The following is a 17,974-nucleotide window of genomic DNA, read 5'->3' on the forward strand; positions in this document are numbered from 1 at the left end:
AGAAGCTATCACAAAATGGAGGAATCCACTTGGGAAAGGTTAGAACAATTTTCAAAAAGTCATTACAGTATTCTGGAAATCCTTTTTTCTGTAAATAAAGTGGACATAAAAAACACTGTAAATAAAATGGCATCAAGTTAGTGAGTATGTTAAATCTGAGTCTAAAAAAAAAATATGGTCCAAAATGCAGAAGTTTCCCCAATGTAATTGAAAATACCTTTGTGATAGTTGCAGTTGGTGCAAGCTGACGAAAAGGCAACGGCTCACAGGGGTGTGTGATGGTACTGAGACACTCCTGCTGGTTTTAGAGGTAATTTTTTTAACATGACATCTAGTTTTCCCTTTTGCTTTCTGGGCCGTTAACCTTGAGTCTTGCAAGGAAATGTAAGCAAGGAATGTTTACCACCCTGTCTTACTTTCTTTACTGTCTACCTAGGCGAAGCATTGGCCAAAAGTCACCATTGAAACTGTTCTCAGGTAATAAAAATGTCCAGAGCTTCCACACCACCCTGCTAATCGCAACCTGCAAACGCACCAAATTTGAACAAGACGATAGAAGTGATCTGGGAATCTGTGTGATCTATGAAGGATGAAGTACAGTTAATATAAATGGTTTAACAATGATAAATCAAATTCTGTTCTCATGATATGAACGGTTTATGGAGAGAATTTCATTTAAAGCAGCAAAGAAATGATATTACAATAAAGCAAAAATACATTAAAAGGTATTCCATGTTTGATACAGGTTACAGCGTTACAGGCTTCTGGTTCATGTTTTCTTCTTTATGCATTCAGAGTTCATCTCTCTGACTTAGCTTTTCAGTAGCCATTAGTGAACAGATGATTCAAACTGTTGTGTAGCTGCATGATGCCGTATGCTGACAAGGAGAATGAAGCTTTTCAGTAGTTCTAATGAAGCCCGGATTAATGGTCAATTAAAAGGTACTGCCATCGCATGCCCCATACAAGTGCAATGGCTTATGTGAAGATGATCTCATCTCTAAATGGAAGATCTCTTCACATCAGTAAGCTCTGGACTGGATGGGATACCCTAGAGATAGTTATTATTTTAGAATGTAAATATCAAACTCCTCAAACCCTGATTTTTATTTTATTTTCTCAGACATTTAAAAGTCTAGTATGTGAATTAAAAGGAAGGAAGGTGGAGATTTCTGCAATAAGAGGTGGACCTGCTGCTTGGCAAAAAAGCCCAAACCTAAGCGTGTTTATAAACCAGCTGTTCTGAAAGCTGGTCTCCGCAATCTTCCTTTCTAAACAATCTTCTGTTCTTTTTCTAGTTTCAGTTGACAGAATTTACTATTCATTAGTACCTCTCAAGTATTAGTGAATGTTAGTGTACCATTTTTAGCACTTCAGTCTGGTGTTTTATCTCTTGAAAATTAATGTATTTTAATTTGAAAATATTAGAATGCCACATTAAAGGGAAACAATGCTAAACTGCGTGAAATCTCTCTGTCCTGATAGCCTTTTCTCAAAAGTAGCCAGTTCCTGAAACTTTACTGTAGGTGGAAACTTCCCCAAAATATGTATTAGTCTTTTCTGACTCCTCTCCCAAGGTGATCTCCTCATTGCCTGAAGCAGGAAAATTGATTATCTTTAATATGATTGTAGTTTGCATTATAACAGGTTTGAATAGGGAATGTGTGATATCCAGAGTGTCTTAAAACCTAGAGTCGTGGTTTTTGGTAGTGGATCCACAGGTTGTCTGGTTGCATGATGAAGAAGTGTTTCTCTGCGCTGTTTCTAGCTTTACTTCATTGTAACTTGATGGGGTGTCAAATATGTCTGTTAGTAAATGAGGCAAAAAAGGTACTCCTGATGGGTTTTCACTCTGTCCTCATAATTATGAGCATCTTATTCAGATCTCCTCAAATCCTTCTGCTGTCCAGATTTTGATCATTGTTACTTTAAGTAGCGCCATTATAATTTCAACCACTGAACTTTTGAATTCCCACCTCATCTGTCTTTTAACGACAAGAGCAAGGCTGAGGAGACTGTTCCTAATTAGATGTATTGCTGGTCAATGACATCAGTGTCAACACAACATATAAATATATATCTCCCCTTTTTCACGTATTTGGACCTGTTCCTAGCACTGGAGTTGGTGTATTTTGCTGGACTTCTTTAGTAATTATCTTAGAGGGCCACTAGGCCCTCCTAGGACTTTCCAGCATTCAGTTATGACACAGCCAGTCTGGTTCACTAGTACTAAAGCTTATGGGGAAATTTTCATAACACTGATACTGTAAGATGATACAAATTTTCTAAAATGTTTTTCAGGTCATGTCCCATGTCTTTGTTTTTCGTTCAAGGCATTTTCTTTCAGTTCTTTATTTGTTATTAAGTCTGCTGCTTGTAAGACACTGCTCATTTAACATGGCGATTTCAGGTATAGGGCAGTATTTTCCCAGCACTGGAACATCTGTCTGCAGTTGAGTGCAAAATGCCCTTCCAGTGACAGCACGTGGGTTTACTTCCAAGTAAACTAAGGCTTAAACCAATCCATGAACTTTGGGGTCACAGAATGTAATGGGGCGGGATGGAAAAACTGAGAAAGGAGGTTTTTATTAAATGCCTTGAGCTGTGAATTCACAAATATTTCAGCCTGGATTAAATTCCTTGTTAAGGACTAACCTCTGAAAGCATCTCCTTTCTGCAACATCTGCTGTGGAAGAGAGACTTGGGCACTGGAGCTGTAACTACCCTCTTGCTAGCTGGAGAGAGAAACAGATGGAGTCTCAGGGAAGATGTAGGATTGAAAATCACTGTGATTTGGACCTCACTTGTAGTTCTTTAATTTCCCCCCCGAGAAGATTGTCAGATTGGAGCACAGGCATAATATATATCTGCCTTTGTGTGTGTGTGCCTTACTGAGTCAGAATCTGGCCTCGATCACTTCCTATGCTCCTGTGACCTCTCCGCATGAACCTCCTCAGCTGTGAGTAAGTGCAGTAATGTAACCTTGTATGATTTCACTTGAGCAAGTAAATAAGTCTTGCTTTTCACATTTATAATCACCAGGAAAAAAAAAAAGGCTGAATGAAACCAGAAACTGTGATTTCCTTTGCCAAGACGCTTGCATTTTCTCAACAGCAGGGATGTGTCCTGCAAATTTAAATCTGGAAAGTTCATGTCATTACAGAGCTAGCTATTTGATCCGGGCACGTTATGTGCTTTAATTGGCCCTGAAGGAGAGTGTGTATGTGTGTGTTTGTGAAAAGCATGCCGAATCTGGTTTCAAAATAGGTTTTTAATAACGGGAATAATCTCTTAGACCAGACTTTTGTTTGCAGCACATTAGGGGAGTTTGTCCGTGTATTTTAATTGGTGTGAAATGCTGGGAAGCACACACCTGGGGCACTGGGAAGTGGAGCCTGCGTCTGGGTGGGTATGCGAGTGCGAGCGTTTCTGGGAATGGCAAAAGGAGTTAAATTTTGATGATGTGGGATACAATCTGTAGTAAGAAAAGAGGTCTAAGGGGTAGTTCTGAAGAAGTGTGGTTTTCTAAGGCTCATTCTTCGGTCTGGGTGGGAGCAGTGTGAAGATTTGAAGGCCTGTTTGTAGCAAAATGTGGAGACCTATAAGAATCACTGGTGACGGCACATCGTTTCCAGTGGCAGCTGAGATTATTAAAGAACGCTGGTACTCCAATAAGAGGAGAGTATCATCCTTGCATAAAAATGGGAGCAGTCTGGGTCTCTGCAGTTAATCTGCGCAATTCTTGAAATTGGAGGGAATGCAGATAAAGATCTGTACTTTGTAAATTGCCATCGTCTCTGAAATAGTTTGTAATCCCCGCTAATAATTTTTTTTTCTCTTCCCCCAAAACATTCTCCAAGCTTGTTTGATTCCACTTTCAAATGTGGAAGCATGGACTCATCTCCATTAAAAAAACAAAGAGTCAGCTAGGAGTCCGGATATATTGAGCAGGAATACAACTGGTTCCTGCATGGGAGAGGAAGGAAATTGGGTGGTTCGAAGTGTAGAATTACTGGTAGGTTAAGAAAATGTATTTTAGTAGGCAAACCATTTTCAGTACTTATGAAGAGGCTTGGCATTGGGAGAAATATGATTTCCTGTAATCAAGGTGCTGGGAGTTGTTTGCCAGCCACTAATGCCTTTAGGGAAATCTAGTAGCAAACCGTGTAAATGAAAGGGATATTAGCAGAGATTGGCTTCGTTTTCTTAGGGCAAAAACATAAAAAGTTATGGTGTTTCATATGCCCTACTTCAGTCGGATTAGTTATCTCCTGGCTGCTCTATTCCAGAAGTTGTTGGAAAATATTTTGACAATATTGGTGAAGCTAACCAGTATAAATTTTATCTGTTATGCTACAGAGAAATTTGTGTGGTAAAAAGGCTTATAAATGTTAAATAAGAGGAATTTTTGGTCAATAAGGCCACTGATAAATTTCCTGTTAATTTAAGTGTGCCTGGAGTCCTATATTTAGTGGAGCTTTTGCAGCCATTGCCAAATTCCAGCAAGGCTCAAGCATTTCCAATAATTATTACAGCAAAATTTACAGCATATATTTTTTTCCTATTGACATATTAAGCATATTTGCAATAGAGCACATCCTTCAAGTGGTTAGGTTACTGTAGCCTGTTGAGAGACTTGCCCATCTTTGTAATCATCGTAAATTATTTGAAAAATATTCTTAATAATTCTTTTTTAATGAATGAAGATGCCTCCTTGCGTTCCGTCCTATGCCGTGGGCAGGTGAGGTGCCCACAATTATCCGTGTCATTTGGCATCAATTACTTTGTAGGGGCACACTTGCTACCAAATGAAGCTGTGTGTTTACCGGGAGGCACTGGAAATTAAATCAGGTTAATTCTTGTTGGTCTTTCTAGCCAAGCAGTGTGTGCGTGTACTTGTGCATTTTGTAGAATCACGTATTGTCGTCTTAGAAATGAATCCACTTGAAGTTGGTACTAACCTGCCTCTTGCATCGATGGAAATGGATATTATGATTGCTGTGTTGAAACGGGCGCTCAAATGCATGGGGAGTTTGATACTATTTTTCAAACTGCCAAATAGATAATGTCAGAACATTTCTGAAATGGGATACTAACATCAAGATATACTGCACCAATCAGCTAACATCAGGCAAAGTATAGCGTAAAACTGTGGATGTAGGAGACTACTACAGAATTTCCATTTTCATTCCCTATGTCAACAGCTTTGTAACTTACCTAGTAGATTGTTTTATGTTTTCCAGACATATTCTCAGTAGACTACAAACACTACATTCAGCTCAGCCTTCAGAACCCAAAGAATTAGATATGCTGTAGTTTATGAAATGGATGTTTATGAAAGTATCCTTTGTTTGAATTGCTCAAAAACCCAACATGAATTCAAACTTTGACAGCGTAAGCAGAAAATAAGAGGGCCATAGTGATCTCCCAAATGTAGCCTTAACTATTGAGGTTCTCATATTGAAAATGCAATTTTCTGTCTAGATGTTTATGAATGTCTTCAAATTCCCTTTCATAATAGCCCCTTTTTGACAGGCCTTTTTCAACTCTGAAATATGAGAAGAAAGGTTGCTGCAGAATGTAGTATATACCATTATAGGAGGTACACCTCTGTCCCTCAAGCCAACAGCACTCTTTTGGAAGTCAATGATGATATATGCATGTGTAGGAGGTTGCAGAGCCCAAGATCCATTGCAGAGGAACAGGATTCTTTTACTGAATCACAGTAAGTTCAGATGCTAAAATATGGTGTGACACTTTAGGGAGCCTGTCTATGTAAAATGTATGAATTCTGTGTGATTTTATAAACTGTGTGTATAACTCCAGCCTTGTGTAATCTTCAGAGTGCCAGCAAACCTCATCACGTAGCTGCCGAAGAACAGTCAAAACTCCTATTTTCACATTGTCCTCATGCTTTCATGAAAATCCAATGGCAAGTGGCTGTGTGCTTGGGCAGCCGAGGGGAAGCAATGAGTCCCTTAGGAGGCTGGAGGGTCAGATCGTTGGACCTCTGTTGCCAAGATGCCTGGCGACCCAGGAGCTCGAGTCTGGGCTCTGAGCCTTGATATCCCACACTGATGAAACTGCTCCGTCCCAAAAAGCTGAGAGCAGCCAGGGCCCAAGCTTGAAATCCATACAGCCCCTGAGGGGAGCCTGCAAGGGAAAGCTGACGAGTGTTGGGCTACTTGGGGTTCACCTCCTGTGTGTTTGGCAGTTTTGCAGACGTTAGCCCATCTATGGCCGTCCTCGGGGTTTGGCTGCTGGGGGGTGGAAAGAGCACAGCTGGGGATCCTGAGGAAAACTTGGCCAGGGCCACCCCTTCCCCAGGGAGCTGTTTCACAGCAACCCCATGAACGCTACAGGCCTGGGGAAGAGCAGCTGGAGAGCTGCTGGTGGAAAGGGACCTGGGCATGTTGGTCAACAGCAGCTGAGTATGAACCAGCAGTGTGCCCACATGGCCAAGAAGGCCAACAGCATCCTGGCCTGTGTCAGGAACAATGTGGCCATAAGGACTGGGGCAGTGACCGTCCACCTGTACTGGGCACTGGTGAGGCCCCACCTCGAGGGCTGTGTCCAGTTTTGGGCCCCTCACCACAAGACAGACCCCGAGGGGCCGGAGCGTGTCCAGAGAAGGGCAACGGAGCTGGTGAGGGGTCTGGAGCACAAGTCTGGTGAGGAGCGGCTGAGGGAGCTGGGGGTGTTCAGCCTGGAGAAAAGGGGGCTGAGGGGAGACCTTCTCGCTCTCTACAGCTCCCTGAAAGGAGGGGGCAGCCAGGGGGGGTCGGGCTCTTCTCCCAAGGAACAGGCCATGGGACAAGGGGAAACAGCCTCCAGTTGCTCCAGGGGAGGTTTAGACTGGATATTAAGAAAAATTTTTACACTGAAAGGGATATTGGCAGGGGACTTGGTGAGAGCAAGGAGAGCCTCGCAGGTGTTTGTGAGGTGAGGTAGTCACTGCACAATGCTCATCCTTTGGTTTGGAGGACTCAAGTGTATGAACATACTGCATGCCAGGCAAAATCCAGGAAGGCCGTATACAAACAAAAAGTATCGGATGTGGATTATTTTGTTGCTTTTGGTGTTGTGAACCTGTGTACATGATAGGTATTATCTCTATCTTGAACTGTAGTGTGATGGAACAAACTGTTCTTTGTAGGAGAGAGAGAAAGGAGAATGATCTTCTTTTTCTTTATTGTCTATTGCCACCAAACATTGGGGAAATTACCTGTTTCAGGGAAATACTGCTTTGAAGTTGTTGCAGAAGTACTTGGTACAAAGCTCTGATGCCATCCAGCATCGGTATGTTCTCCAGGAGAGCTGTTTGCTGCTGCAGCGTTATCAGTTGTGATTGTCAGGCCCTATCCCTGTCTTTTTCTCTGCTCCCTTGATCACTCTTTACTGCCTTCTTTTTCTTTGTTTTCTATCTATCTTTTTTGAGCATCTTTTTCTCCAACAAAATTTGGACAAGTTTCTATTTAATGTTCGGTCCTGCTTGTAATCATCGTGTTGAAAAAGGAACTAGAGATCAACAACTTCATTGTCCAGCCACAACATTCAGTTTAGTGTCGATAAAATCTGCCTTTTTTTTGTTTTGAAATTAAAGATTTTTCCTTTTAAATATCTGTATAGCATGAGCTGTCTCATAATAGGGTGTACTCAGGGTCCCTGTCCCTCTCAGTGGCCTTGGCTTGGCTCTGGGTTCAGCTCCCCATTCAAACAGCAGCCTAAGTAATATAATATATAAATTATATAAATCTATAAAAGCATTTTTTAAACATAAAAATGGGTGCAATTCACTGTGGCTTGTATCCGTGCCTGTTCTCGGAAGTTGCTGGCGTCTGGGGTTGGTGCAGAGGACCGTGGTGGACAACTGGGGCTGTGATGGAGTTGAGCTGGGGTGTCCCCCAGCTGGGTGCACTGGACCTGGCTGTGTTCCCGCACCCACCGGGAGGTGACATCCCTCCAAAATGCTCCTGGGGTGGTGTCATGGTTTGGGCCAGACTGGCCAGTGAAACGGTGGTCCAGCAAATCCATGTGTGGTGCCGGTGAGAGACGTGCAGCTGGGACGGGGCTGCTCCCATGTGTACATCCATGGAGGCAAATCTAGCCCACGTTCAGCTTTCTAACCCGGTTTAATAACACATTAAAATGCTAACTGACCCGCAACAGGAGAAAAAAAATATTTGTTTGTGACATTAAGCACCTTAACATGAAATAACTCAAGTTAACCTGCAGCAGATTTTAAGCATAAGCAGGTCCCTGGGGAGTGAAGGTAAAAACACACACCCTGGAAAGGTCAGGCAGCTGCTGAAACCTCCTTGTGCTCCCGGCACTGACAAAACCAAGACGTAGGCAAAGGCAGCTCCAGAGCAAGCCTGAGGACTAAGAAAGGAGCTGTGCTACTCAAAAAAGAGGTAACATTTATATTTCTAATAACGTGGTAAGGTACCAGGAGTCAGAAGGAGCCGATGAACAACTGCTCTATCTCCTATGTTTGCAGATCTCGTTTAAAAACTTCCTAACTTCTGTTCCGCTCTCAGGATGCCTCCTTCAAATCACTGCCATCCCCTGCCTGCTTTTAGCTTTAACTGGCCTTTATGCAAGTGCAAGAGGAAAATCAGTATAGTTTAACCCGGTGTAATGGTTGAATAGTTTTATACTGAACTGGAACATGGAGTAGAGATCATGTTGATTAGCATATTGTTTCAACACTGGACAAATACAAATATTTCTCTTGAGTCTAAGGATATTTTTAATACTGCTTTTTAGATGTTGTTTTATTTTGCTTGAAACTCAAAATGCGTTCTTCCCAGAATTTTTAAACTTGTTCTTTTAATTTTTTTAAGGGTATCCTGTCAGTTTTTAAATACAGTCTTTTCATGTTGCCAATGAATTGCTTTGATCTGCAGATGAGAACTGGTGAGATGCAGCTTCCTCGTTGCTGAACTTTGCCAAGAGTTTCAAGTGTGTCTGTGATTGAGCCTGTCAGAATCCTAAAACTGGGAAAATAAAATTCCTGACAAGACTTTCCAAAGCAGTTTTTCCCCTTTGTCTATAAAGCAAAATGCCTAGAAAAAGGCGTCTGGGTTTTAGTAGCGTAAAAGTGAATAAGGAAAAAAGCAACAGTTTGATTAACATGTTCTTTGTTTTATTTCTGTAGTAATAGCTGTGAAAAAAGTTAAATTCCTCTTTCTCTGCACCACATCTTCATGCATCTAGAGAGATGGCGAGGGAGGAGCTTGCAGCGCAGAGGGGTAGCTGGGGACTATGCAGATTGCCCCTGAAGTGGTCTTAAAAAATTTGTCCTGAAAAGAATAGTATATGGTGATGCTGTAGGACCATTAAGATGGTCCAGGCTGGACTGGAGGAGATCTCCAGGCCACCCCCTGTCCCTGCAGGGCCAGCTCAGACCTGGCTGCTCGGGGCTTTCCCCCAGCTGGTCTTGACACCTCCGAGGATGAGGATGGCACAACCTCTTCGGAACCCATCCGTTGTCTCCTCTGCCCTCCGGGGGAAGGTGTTTTTCTGGAAATCCAGTGCTTTGGGTGCCCCTCTGGGCTGAAGCTCAGGAAACACGCACATCCCTTGAGAGGAAGTGGGCTTTTTTGGTGAATTCCTATCAGATTACACAGTGGTTGATTGGAAGACGTAGCCCAACATTATTCTCAAAAATACCATAGTACCTTCAGACTCGGGCGAGTGATACTTTTTAGTTTAACTGCTGCTTGAATTCTACTGCATATTTCAGGGAATAAGTAAATAAAACGCCATTCATGCCATGGGATCAGCATACTAATTTATGGCTAGATCTGAAGCCTGTTCCCAAGGCAAAATACAATTAAAGCCAGGCAGAACTTGACCTGAGTGAGGACTTCAGCATTTGATCTGTGAATTTTACTTTTCAGCATTTTTATTATTTTTGTACAGTAGTAAAAATATTTCTCCTGCCGGTGATTTTACATTGTGCTGGATATTGAATTCCTTGCAGTAAAGGCCTAACCTCTGGAAACCTAATCTTATAGAGCACGCTATCTAAAGAACTTAATTCTTATTGGGATAACGAGTTTAAAAATATATATTTTTAAAGCACATCCATGACATTTTTGTTAACCTGGTTCTAATGGTGATCTAGCAGTAGCGGTAAAGGATGAAAAGGGAAGAACAGGCTGAGATCTAATCTGACCCAACTCATTGATTCACTCCCTGACCTTGGGTAAGCCTTTTGACCCGCCTGCGCCTCAGTCAACTCAGCTGGAAAATTGGGTAAAGAGCGGAGCCTGTTAGAAAACCATCTTCAATTTGAACAAAGATTTCCCGGAGACTCCAAAAAAAGTGAGTGTAGTCATTTTGTACAGACGTAATTGATTGCGGACCGCACAAGAATAACATCCTGAGCTGTGGGATACCGTGGATGACATCTCATTCGTCCTGCGGTGGCTGGGTGGTCTCTGCGTCCACCGCAGCTCGGACACTTTTCATGTGTCCAGAGCTGGATTTTCACTTCCACAGCATTAGTCGGGCCGTGCCTGCCCTCGGTAGGAACGTGGATCAAATAATGCACAAGTCTAAGGAGGAGTAATTACTACTGCTGTTCAGTTCAGAATTACTGAACTAAGTTATTATCCCCTAGATTTATCATGACCTAAAGTGGCATCAGATGCTGCTGTATCAATAAAACATAAATACAAAATCAGGTCTTTACCCAGAATTCACCCCATGCTTTTCAGCGTGCCCTCGCTCTCCCAAGCCAGGTTTCATGCCATCAGTCTGTAACGAGCAGTAATTACCAAGATGAAGATTCAGGCTGCAGTCCCAACATGAAGCCTTGCGTGTACGCTGGAAGCAGGACGGGTTTGCCCGCAGGGTGCAGGAGGGTCAGCTTTGTCCTGGGGTGTCCAACCCCACGTGTGTGGCGTTGGCTTTGTCCTCAAGGGAGCCGTCCGTCCATCCGTCCAGCCCCGGCGGGGCCATCGGGAGAGGCTGGAGCCCCGCAGAGGAGGAGAGCCAAGGGCATTCCCATGGCATGTGGATCACCAGGCAGAATTGGCAGCCGGCACCCAGCCACACGCACCGAGCTCCCGACTCTCACGAACTTGGCACTGTTTGTCCTGGGCAAAGGCCAGCTTCTCTCGCTGGTGCCAGTGTCTTTAAACTCTCCTGGACTTACTAATCTATTCTCCATGACCCACGCTGGAAAAATGACCGTTTCCTTTTCCCAATTCCCACATCTGCTATTTGTTTTCCTCTCTTTGCCTTCCCGAGATTTGGGAAGGAGTTCAGGAATGCGGAGCGCTATTCAAACCAAAGCTGACCTCAAGATAGCGAGTGGCATTTATCTACAACGCTCATAGGTAAAGAGTTAAGGGGAAGTGGGCATGTTTCCTCCCTTCCACGTGCATATTTCTAGACATTTTCAAATTAAATAAAAATCTTGATTTTGTTCTGAAACGTTAGCTAGCTAGATGGCAAGAGTAGAGAGATGCAGTATTTCCAATGGAAACTAGTAAATCCTGCAGTGCCGGTTAATTGGCTCTGTCGTTATCCTTCCATGAAATATTCTAAGTTTTAACATTAATATTAGGTGCAAACACCTAAAAAAAGTCGCTCCTACTAGTCCAAATGAAATTACTATGTGGGAATGACATTTACGCTGGAATAAAATCATCACTGTGCCTCATATAACATTATATATATATATATTTTGCATTAAGAAAAATCCCAGGCTCGACTCACTTTGAAAGTGCGGGCACAGAAAAACAAAATGAAATTTCCCTTGAAAATATTCAATTTTCTGAATGGAATATTCTGAAAGCGTGTGTTTCATTTAGAAGATCTAAATAGCAAGGAATTCTGAAAAGCAGTAAGGACAAATACAGCGTGGAAGCAAAATGCAGTCAAAATTTGCAGAATGACACAAAATATTGCAGTCTTGAGAGGGGCTGGATGATGTGCAATGGGGTGGCTTAACATTGACTTCATTGGGATGAAGAATTCACCCTTTTTTTCCTTTTTTTTTTTCCCCAAAGAAGAGGGCTTGATAGACCTCCCTAAATGCATTTTTCTGTGATCCTTTTTAATCTGAATGAAGTGATTTTAAAATTTTTTAGGCATCCCACGTGCACAAAGATATATATGCACCCTTGAAAAAAGAACAATAAAAACAATCACATCTTGGGAGAGATAAACTTGTTAAGAAAGATTAAAGGGAGATTTAACCAAGAGAGTTACTATCCACAAAGATGCTTATATGCCTTTTTTTTTTAACAACTCAGTGGAAGTTTGGTGTCAAAATAGAAGCTGGAGGCTAAAAACGGGATCGAGATCTCCTGCCGTGTATTCCTCTGGGCTTACAGGACTAAGCAGAAGTACAGGAATTACCCACAAATATTTGGTGGGGTTTATATCAAGAGCCTAAAATAGATGCGGACTTATGGAACTAATGGGAAAGTAATTTTAAAAGAGCTGATTAAACTCGCTACGATGCTGCTTTGTAGATTAATGGCCAAGGATGAGGAGCTGAATTTTTCTGACTTTTGATACACGTGTTCCTACTAGTAATGAGAATTTGATGCCAGGAATTCGCTGAATAGCAATGAGTGCGAGCAAAGGCGCTGAGGTTTGCTTGCAGTGTGCTCTGGTGCCCGCTGGCCGGTGACGGGGGAAACCTCCTGCCCCTGTCTTCTCCTCCGAGGTGGCACGTCGACGCGCGTGTGTCATCAGCAGTCCTCAAAGAGTTCTGAAAACTCCTGTGTACTCGTATATAATCTACCATTATCGCTTTTGTGTTCCCTTTGTTTTTACTTCTGGCCAGATTTCCTTTCACCATCGAGGACTTCTGTTTAAGATTATTTTTCCCTAGATATATTAGGTTGCATTTTTTCCAAGTTAAATGTAATTTGTTCAGTACGAGACTGCACATTCTGCTTTGAAATGCCCTCTGATCGCCAAAGCCGTCGACTCTGGCTATCATAGAAAGAGAAGTCAGAGATGAAAAGTGCTATTAGGTCATCCAGCCCATCTCCCTGCCAACGCTCCATGGATGGAGCTGGCTCTCGCCGTGGTGACAGCCCGTGTCCGAAGGGAGCCGTGGTGGTATCTTTGGCCAGCTCTCTTTGGATCTGGGCTTGGTGTTTGCTCTCGCAGGCAGATAAGGTTTTCTTTCATGTCCATGTGCCATCAGAAAAGCAAAACCCAACGCACTGGTGGAATGACTCCACCATTGTTACTGGGCGACCCTGCACAGTTTCAAAAGATATTGCGTGTCTGGGCATCAAAGAATGGCAACGGAGGCAACAGAGAGTCATGGATCATGCCCTCGGAGCAGAGTCCTTAGTCTGTCCGTTTGCAGCAGAGCATCACATGAATACAAATGTATTTGAAATATAGAATATATTTTTGGCATAATGCTTAAGTATGGAGAATGAAAGGCAGAAAGATAGTTACAAAGCGATAAAAAATCCATACTTTTGGTAGAAAATTAATATAAATAGCCAAACTAAGGTGATAATCCTTTTCTCACTGAAGTCAGCGGCAAAGCTCCCTTTGCTTTCCACAGGCATAAATGAGAGGTGAAGAGAAAAATGGGGTTATTTGTAATTGTAATTGACTTAGTTTGCGATGACAAAGTTGCTGCATGGAGGGCAGGTGCGCATCCTAATTGTCTTCAGTTTCTTCCCATCGCTAGATTTAACGGTGACTACCCCTTGGTCTGGAATATTTTTTTTTTTCCCTGCTGGGACACTTTGCTGTTCATGTTAACAGCACTGCAGTTGTGGTAGGGACAGTCCTGGCTGATGTTCAATTAGATTAAAAACAGTGATTTTTTTTTTTTTTTTAATGCTTTTGTTGTTCTTTTTGACACGGGGGTGGGTTTTTATTTCTTTAAAAATACGGCATGAGATTCATCACAGTAAGAGTGGCCCTTTATAAGCTGGAACAAAAGGGATATGGAGGAAGCAGGTACGTCTTTAGCGTAACTACAACTGAATAAAAAAAGGCAAAAAAGGAGAAAAAACAATTTAAATGCTTTAGTCTCCTTTCTGTGTTTAGGTGAATCCTTCAGACTGGCTGTCTTTCAGCTTACCAACTAATTGAGGAGAGAATGGCAGCATAAAAGCATTTTTTGTTGGAGTTAGAGAAGTAATTATCGATCATATGTTGTTTCTTTGGCAATTATGTGATATTCCCCAGTTAATCTGTTCAGAATTTTTGCCTCAGTGTAAACATGCACCGTCTCTGCTGTTTTCAGAAGTCGATCAACGAGGTCCCTCTCTCCTCCTCCGGCCAGCCTTGGGGACCCGCCGCTGGCGTCCACCAAGGCTTTCCAGAAGCGTTTGCCATTTCAGGGATGCCGGATAACTCCGCAGACGGGAGACTTTTCCATAATTAAACTCTGCGCAAAATAAAGGGAGATCTTCATCACACTCTTTGTATTCATATAAAATCTGTTGCCATGGGAGCTGGCATTGAATAGCAAGGTAGGCAAAATCAGTAACGTTACATTACGTTTGCCCTGTAGCCACTGGAGGGTCCCTTAAAATAAAGTCGCCTTTTATCTTTGCTTTCTGAATAAACATAAAACTAGATTTTTAGTGCAAAATCCTGATTTCAAGGTTATTGATGCCAGACTAAATTAATACAGTCTGTGCGATAGCATACAAAATCCCCAGCAAAGCCAGGGATACTCCTGTCTTTTGAAAGCTTGACATTTGTTTTTCATCATGAACTTAAAGGTCACCAGCTACAGATGAATCAGGATACCTGCTTGAGTTTACATTTACATGCATTTTATTTTATTCCCATGTGCACTTTTTATGAGATCCATCACCGGAATAAAACTGTAGCTCTCTCTTATTATCCCGGTTTGATAATCTAGAAGAGTTATCAACCTGCTGCCTGGAAGAGCAGACGAGTTGTCTTCAGCGCATCGCCTGCCGCTGCAATTCAGTGTGGTGGGCTTCGAGAAATGTCTTTTCTTTACTTGACCCGAGCATCACCACTTATTTCAGCTGTAAATATAATGTTAAAAAGAGCCTCTCCGGTCTTAATCTATAATTCTTCACGTTCTGTCATCCTGCTCAATCCCTGAAATGACGGCAACGTTGCACTGTCAAACTTACTGAAAAATGGTTTGTGTGTGTTGATGCTTGTTTAGTTCTCGTTTTATTTCTACAGATGAAGATGCAATTAATCAAAATGCAGGTTTTGGAACTTCCAGGGATTCAAAATGCCTCATTCAGACTTACAATGGATGTGTCCCGTGTCTCCCACATATGAATTTCTGTTTTTGTTCAGACTAGCAAGTGACCTGTATTGCTGCACGGATTTTTTGAAACCAAATAACATTTTATATTTTTACCAAAATACCTGTGGAGCTGACAGAGCATGATGCATTCATTTTCCTTGATTTTGTAGTGAGGGAAAAGGCTAGCATGAATAATTCAAAAATAATGCTGAGACTGTTAAGATTTAGTACTGGAGAGGTCATCACAGTTGGGAGAATGAGCTAGGAGACTATTACTATTCCACGATCTTTGAATCTCAAGGTGACATCATTATTATTTCTCTATATCTATAATGTGGCGCTGCAACCAACTTATTGCAGTGTTTCTCATGTAGGGTAGAAAGATCAATTACATACAGACCTCAAAATGTGAACTATAAGCATAGTGTCCAATAAAACTGTCATTAACAGTCACCACAATTTTAACTGTATGCTTCCAGGTCAAGCTGTTTTAAAAATGATAACTGACATTGAAAGGTTGAATAAAGAGCACCCGTTCCAAAGGGAACGACTCTTCATCCAAATAAGTTTTCATTAACAGATACGCTAATTCTCTTCCTCAGTTTACAAAAGCATTCGGCATTTCCCTTGTCGTTTCGGGTACGCACGTTCACAGGCAACCCTGAAAAACAAGAATAAAATCCGAAGTTTTCCACATGATCAGCGTCAACAGTGGTATTGGTGAATGCAGATAGAGCATCCCTCTGCAATCTGATTTAATTCATTCCTGTCTTCGACGAGGCACTGAAAGATATTACCCAAATGGAAGTTATATTACGGTAGCGCTTATTGCCTTACTTTAACTATTACCTCACCTCTCCCTGTGCCGTTAACCTGCCAGCCTGCCCGTGGAAACGTGCCTTATCCAAAATAAACAACTCGCGAATATGCAGAAGTAATGTATGCCAGGAAACAGCCGTTAGGACTTCAGAGGCATCTCTCCATTGGGTGAGCGCTGCCTTGTGTGTTTAATTAAACATCCATTTCCCTTGGAGAATATTCCTCAAGACTGTAACTCTTCCAATAAACACTTTTCCTACTTGTTCTGTTTTCTTTTTGTAATTTTCACATGAGTTTGAAAGATAAATAAGGCAGCTTTCATAAGGAAATTACAGAGAAAAAAGGGTTGGTGAGCCACCTGTTCTGAACACCAGGATGTTTTGATGTAAGGAGCGCTCAAATGTTTCTAAAAAATATGCTGCGGCTCTTTGAGACAATGATTTCCTCTTCTGTTTTTGAGGGAACAAGCTACTCTCCTCCTCTCTTGCTTCTTTCCTGATTTTTTTAATGGGATTCAGGCTTACGGTGTCGTGACAGCTCCTTACAGTAAGCTGTAAAAATATTAATATGACTAAGCAAGCATATACAAGGAGCAAATAGATGAAAATATGTAAAAAACTAAGACCTTTTGTTATTTTCCTTGCAAGGCTTTCTGGTGTGTGCCACTGGAAAGAAGGGCGCTGGGGCACGACCATGGACTCCAGCCCTGCTCAACCGAACGATTAAGAGGAGATTGGTCAGAGGAATCAAACTTGTGTAGGCTGGCAGAGATGCGATCCTGCGGCAGGAAAAACAAAACAACTGTGAAAAAATGTCTCTCTAATGACTACAGGAAAATTAAAAAGAGAGTAACACAGTGGGTTCCTAGGTATAGCTTTTTTTCCTGTTCAACCAAACATGTATTTGCATTTTTAGCATTTGGAGGAAAGCCACATGACTTGAGCCCCTCTTCGCCCTCATTGTGCGGCCGTAACCGCCATAGTTTTCTTCTCGGCCTGCTGCACACAGTGATGTTCACTCTCCGCAGCGAGCGTGCTCCGGAAGCCGTGGTGATCCACCAACTGGGTCGGCGCTGCTTGGCCTCGCGTGCCACCCTGACGTTCAGTTTGGGAGCATCAGAAGATTTGAGCATCATCACTAACAGTGGTAGCCTTCTTCTCGGATACCTAAGAATTGGAGAAAGAATTGGAAATCAGAGGAAAAACCAGGTTTTATGGCAAAAGTATTGAGAACCCTGGAGACCTATGCTTACTTCAGTCTTTATCACAGACTTTTTTGTTTTGGGGGCACGACACGATGGCAGCCACATTTACTGTTTGATTTATGTGCAGGTACTGTAGTGATGGAGCTACAAAATTGGTTGTGTGATCCCAGTAGCCAGCGGCAGTAAAGGCAGCGAGGGCGCTCTTACAGCTGAACACGGTACGGGGAGTCTGCGGGTCAGGAGTCGATTCAAATGGTTTATCTGCTCTAGTATTTCCAAACTTAATACTCCCCTAATTTGTGTTATAAGGAGTCTGGGAAAAGATTTGCTGCCAGTTGTGCCTTTTAGATGACCTGAGGATTTCATTCGGAGCATACACGCACTGTGCGTAGCGCTAAATTTTACTCTGGAAAGTAATCTGGCTATCGGTGATCTTGCTTGAAATTTAAAAAGCATAATAATAATTTAATAATAATGAAGTATTGTTGACAATAATGGCGTTTTTGCAGAACCGAGTAGGGAGGAAATCATCTTTCTGCCAAAGAGCTTGGATTTCATAATGTGTTTTGAAACGACACTGCAGTCCTTTCGGAAGAGGAAGAGCGCTGGTGCCCGAGCCCCCGGACCAGCCCCAGACACGAAAGCCAACATTTCGAAGGGATTCTTTGTTCATCACTCTCCAAACTAGAAATTCCATCAATTAATAA

The 17,974-nt window shown here is 42.3% G+C and overlaps 1 long non-coding RNA gene across 1 annotated transcript; it reads left to right on the top strand.

Moving 5' to 3' along the window:
- The first annotated feature begins 8,357 nt into the window (after nucleotides 1-8,357).
- Nucleotides 8,358-16,156, top strand: LOC134517001 (uncharacterized). The gene is made up of 3 exons (XR_010071522.1): nucleotides 8,358-8,414; nucleotides 14,249-14,477; nucleotides 15,847-16,156. It is a non-coding gene; the product is annotated as an uncharacterized LOC134517001 (long non-coding RNA).
- The last annotated feature ends 1,818 nt before the right edge of the window (nucleotides 16,157-17,974 follow it).

Source organism: Chroicocephalus ridibundus, chromosome 6 (genome assembly GCF_963924245.1).
Source record: "Chroicocephalus ridibundus chromosome 6, bChrRid1.1, whole genome shotgun sequence".
Taxonomy (NCBI): domain Eukaryota; kingdom Metazoa; phylum Chordata; class Aves; order Charadriiformes; family Laridae; genus Chroicocephalus; species Chroicocephalus ridibundus.